Here is a 5,466-nt window from a genome sequence, read left to right as displayed (position 1 = left end):
CTCTGCTGGGACAAGGTTTTTCTTTCAGCCCCAGTCCAGGGTCCACAGGCTTCCCAGACCCGGCCAGGCGACAGTGGAAGTGCCGCCAGGAAGCCCAGCGGCAACCAAAAGAGAAATGCAAGGGCTGGGCGCCCGCTGCTGCCCCCCCGCGGGGGAGAAGGGTGGTGCAGGGGCTGGAGCTTATGGGAGAGCCCGTGGGCCCTGAGCATCAGCAGCAATCCTCATCCCGGCAAGTGGTGGCACCAGGACTAAAGCCAACATCACGGTACTCCCAAGCATGAGAACCACTGCTGCCTCCCTCATCCCACGTGGGGCAGTGCTACGTTTAAGTCCCACGGCAACTCTTGGAGGGAGACCTTACTTTTCTTATACAGGTGAGCTGACTGAGGCTCAGAGGCTAAGCTGGATTTGAACCCATACTCCAAAGCCTCCAAAGCCTGTCGTCTTTTCACCACCCTTGAGCGCAGGTGCTCTCTGGGACCGCCTGCCTGGCTTCTCCTCACCCACTGGGACAAGCCTGTGTTGGTTTCCATCCAACCCTGGACTATGTACCTGCCCAGGGTTTCCTGCCCGCAGAGACGGACAGAAGCTCCAACATGTCCAGTGGGAATGGCATTCTGTTCTACATGCTGGCTTCTGTCGCGGCCTAAGCGATGGCAGGTGCTGGAGAAGTGACCGCCAACCACCGGCAAAGTCTCAGGGCCCATCTACAGTGGCACTCTAGGAGCCCTCTTGCACCCTGAGCCCATTTTCCATCTATAAAAACAGGGGCCTGTTGGGCTTCCCTGGTGGTGCAGTGGTTGAGAATCTGCCTGCTAATGCAGGGGACACGGGTGCGAGCCCTGGTCTGGGAGGATCCCACATGCCGCGGAGCAACTACACCCGCGAGCCACAACTACTGGGCCTGCGCATCTGGAGCCTGTGCTCCGCAACAAAAGAGGCTGCGATAGTGAGAGGCCCGCGCACCGCGATAAAGAGTGGCCCCCGCTTGCCACAACTAGAGAAAGCCCTCGCACAGAAACGAAGCCCCTACACAGCACAAAATAAATAAATTAAATAAATAAAGTTACTCAAAAAACAAAAAACAGGGGCCTGTCAACCTAAAGACCCTTTTTGGACTTGAGTGGAAGGAGGATCCTGCCCCCTTTTGGGCAATTCTCAAATTCCTCCAAGTTCTATTTCATTTATAGACCAGTTTTTTAAAAAAAAAAACAACCAAAAACCCAAATTAGATATATCGTGTCCGGTTGTGTAAATGCTAGTGCACTTGGGTTTTGTTTTGTGCTCGCAGCATGTGGAATCCTAGTTCCCTGACCAGGGATCAAACCTGCAACCCCTGCCTTGGAAGTGTGGAGTCTTAACCACTAGACCACAAGGGAAGTCCCAGGGTTTTTTAATTGTTTTTTTGTTTTCAATTCAATGGTTGCTGGTATATTACATTTTAAAAAGTTGTGACAAAACATATATAACATAAAAGTTACCACTTTAGCCACTTTTGTGTGCAATTCAGCAGCATTATTCACGTTGTACAACCATCACCAGTCTATTTTCAAAGTTTTCATCACTCCAAACAGGGCTAATTGGCTTTTCAGCTCACAGCTGAGTGTTAGTTATGTACACGTTACAGAAGCAAGATATCTAGGTAGTAATGCAGCAGTTCTAAGAACTCAACAACTCCAAGGCTGAGAATATTCTGGCATCATACATGCCTTAAAGGCTAGTGTGAAGTGAGGGATTTTCTTCAGAAAAATGCACCTTGAGAAGCGTACACAACATTCTAGAAGCCCCTGGAGCCTGTCTATAAAGCTGTCTGCCACCCTCAACTCTCAAGGTACAGACAAGCATCATTCCTGTCCCTCATCTCCAGCCATTTATGATTTATCTTTGGTCATGACCTCACTACCCAACGGAACCTAGAACATCCTCCCAATTCTTCTGCCTCCCCCGACCTACGTGACTTTTTTTGTCATCTATGTGTATTTCTAAAGTGTCTTTTATGTATAAAATTATCATGCTGCGTGGCTGTTACTTCTCTTGGGTACATATCTGGGAGGGGAACTGCTGGGCTAGAGTGTGGGAACATTCAATTTTCAGGTTAATGCTAATTTCAAATGAATTCCCACAGCGGCTGTACTCACAGTCTCATTTGTAACATGTTGAGAGACCCACAAACTTGCCAGCAACCAGTCTGTCAGGCTTCTTGCCATGTGGAGGGGTATAAAAAAGTATTTTCTTTGTAGTCTTGATTTACAGCTCCTTGATTGCTAATGAGGCTGACCACTGTGGGGCCATATTTCCTCTCCTGTGAAATGCCTGTTCATATGTTGCTTAGTTTCCTATTGTTTTTCTCTTACAGATCTGCGGGAAATCATCATATACCCTTCATGTATTTTTAGAATGTAATACCTCCGTTTTATCTATATTTTGATACATTACTTTAAAAAAATCTAGTGAGCATATTCTTAATTTCAAGAGTATAATGCATGTGAGAGACTTCTACCAATTCTGAGGAGTCTTGGTGCTATTTACAGAACCTCTGGGCTACCTGGAAAGCTTCTCTGATCTCCCTCCCTCCCAATCCCGTTTGGAAAGATAAGCTTCTAGGCCAGTAATTTTATTACCATTTACCTTGTCTCCCACAGTGAACGGAAGAACAGGTACAGGAAACAGATTTTTTCTAAGTGCCTGAACTGAAAACCAAAGAGCCTGCCGCTGCAAAGGAGTGCGCTTCTGTTTGTATATTTAATATTTTACAGTTAGAGTGTGGTTACAGATGGAGGAAGAGATTAGTAGGAGGCTATAATTAAGTACATAGCTTTCATTATTTTGGCTCATTTTTATGACAAAAAACTGCAAAAGGAAAACTCTCAGATACTAGATGTATTTATAACCCTGTGAACCTCTCCCAAGCGAGAAAGTAACTCAAACATCTCAATGTTGTTAAAGACTGGCCAAGAAAATGCAAAAGACAGAGCAAAGCTCCTCACCAACAAGGGCAGATGTGGCCAGGCCCAGGCCAGCTGTTCCTGGAAAGAAGCACAAGGGGCCCAGCCTGCCGTCCACACAGCCTCCCTTCAGGGGGACCTTTTAGGATGGTTCACTACCTACATGCCAGACAAACTGTTTGGGGAGGGTGGGGAGAGCCAGGAGACAGCCATCTGTGACATGCGCCACAGACTTCCGGTACAGATGATCCTTCAGAAAGTTCAGGACGTGACCCATCTCCCTTCCCAATTTCCCTACAAAAACAGTGGGGAGAAATCCCACTGTGCAGACATCAAGCAGCAGCTGAACTGCAAACAGGCCACTGACCCCATCCTCCACGGGACCAAGTAGCCCCACAGACAGCACTGGGCCCCCGCAGGTCCTACTGAGGTGGTCATTCCAAAGAGTGAACCTTGTCGCGGTACCAGTGACCCCGCATGACCTCAACAGCCATTTGGAATTTGAGAAGAGGACTGAGAGGAAGCAAAAGTGTATCTGAAGCATAACTCGTGAAGAGAGATTATAATAAGGTTGTTAAAAATCAGGCACAGGAATCTCTAGAGGCTGCATTGCACCATCTCAAGACATAGCAAAGCAATGCTGTTTCTAACGCATCTCAAGCCAGAGCGGCTTTAACAAACTCAAGTCAATCAGTTTTTCTTCTTCTAGACTTGATCTCTACCAAGTAACTTCCTTCACTGAGAAAACCAGGCTACCCCTAAGCAATCACGAATTGAAAGGGGATGCTAGGTAACAATGTCAACACCTTCCTTCCTCACCCGAACGTACGCCCCTCCTGACTACTTCCCCCTTTCTGCCTCGAGCTCGTCACCAAGACCTCCCTGAAGAAACAAGACATTTGAGTCATGATGGGAAACCCAGGCTTCTGGAAGCCTGCTGTGGAAACTTGTCCTCTCCCGGGACCTGGAGAAACAATCTGGCTTTGGACAAAATGGACTCCGAGGAAAGAACATTCTTAGAAACCTGAACCCCTTATTAAAAGGGCCTCACTTGGCACTCCACTAAAATGTTTCTCTGAAACCAGTTCAAGAATAGCAGAGAGAAACCAGATGTCAACTACCTGTCTAAACCTATCTCTGGAACACTCACATAGGTGGTACAAACTTTTATGAAAATGACCCTATTTATTTAGGTGCTTATTTGGAGAAAGACATACCTTCCCGTCTCAATTCAGTTACTTATGGATGAGACACAGGTACTAAAACACTGTGATGTCTTAATATTACGAATGTATTACAGGCCAAGGGAAGAGGTGCTTGTGAGAAGCAACCACTGCATAGTAACAGCAACATCTGGGGGAGGCAGAAAGACAGCTGCAGTCACATTTCAATCATAAGAAACCTCTGAATTACTGGGAGACATAGATGATCCTTCCAAGGGTCTGAACATTCCACAGGCCCTTTAAAACGGAATCCAAAGAACCTTTGGAAAAAAGGCTCATAGAGTTGGATTTCAAGCCTCTGACCACCAGCCCCAGGAAAACCCTCCAGGAGACCAAGTTCCAACTCCTTAACTTTGGGCAGAGGGTTTCCAGCCTCAGGAATGCTCCCACTCTTTTAAGGAAACACCAGTCGGCATCAAGTCCTCTCCTCCAAGCCCTCGGCTGAGGAGCAGCTGCAGTAAACAGTCCCTCACGCACTTGGCCGGAACAGCACCCATCCTCCCCGCCTTGTTTCTCCAGATTAAGCTGCAGTCAGGCTCTGACCGCAAGGTAAGCAACTTCTGCACCCTCCCCACCAGCCTGGCCTCTCCCACACATAGCTCAAAGCCCTGCCCCTTGCCCACTGGGTCATAAAATCACTCAACTACACAGCAGTGCCTCCTCAAACACACAATCTGCTTGCCATGAAGTAGCACCCATCATGCACGTGAGGAGCACCTAGGATTTCTTCTCAAACAAGCAGTTATTTCTAAAAGTTCCTTTACCCAACCAAAAACTATGACCACATCATGTAACATTTGTTAGAAAAATTAGTTTGGGGACTTCCCTGGTGGCACAGTGGCTAAGAATCCGCCTGCCAATGCAGGGGACATAGGTTCAAGCCCTGGTCTGGGAAGATCCCACATACTGCGGAGCAGCTAAGCCCGTGTGCCACAACTACTGAGCCTGTGCTCTAGAGCCTGCGAGCCACAACTAACGAGCCCACATGCCACAACTGCTGAAGCCCGCGCGCCTAGAGCCCGTGCTCCACAAGAGAAGCCACTGCAAAGAAAAGCCCGCACACTGCAACAAAGAGTAGCCCCCGCTCGCCCCAACTAGAGAAAGCCCGTGCGCAGCAATGAAGACCCAACGCAGCCAAAAATAAATTTTCAAAAATCCCCCCCCCTCCAAAAAAAAGAGAAATTAGTTTTTTAGGGAAAAAAAAAAAAACAGGAAGAAAGTTGGCATCCCATCTCTGATCATCACCAGCTTTTAAAATAATTTCACAAATCTTGTAACTTCCGAAAGCAAGACGCTTT

This window comes from Delphinapterus leucas, chromosome 15 (assembly GCF_059928025.1).
Source record: "Delphinapterus leucas isolate spDelLeu-1000000601 "Yukka" chromosome 15, BTC_Dleu_Yukka2, whole genome shotgun sequence".
In the NCBI taxonomy this organism is placed as follows: Eukaryota; Metazoa; Chordata; class Mammalia; order Artiodactyla; family Monodontidae; genus Delphinapterus; species Delphinapterus leucas.
This window is presented reverse-complemented; position numbering follows the sequence as displayed.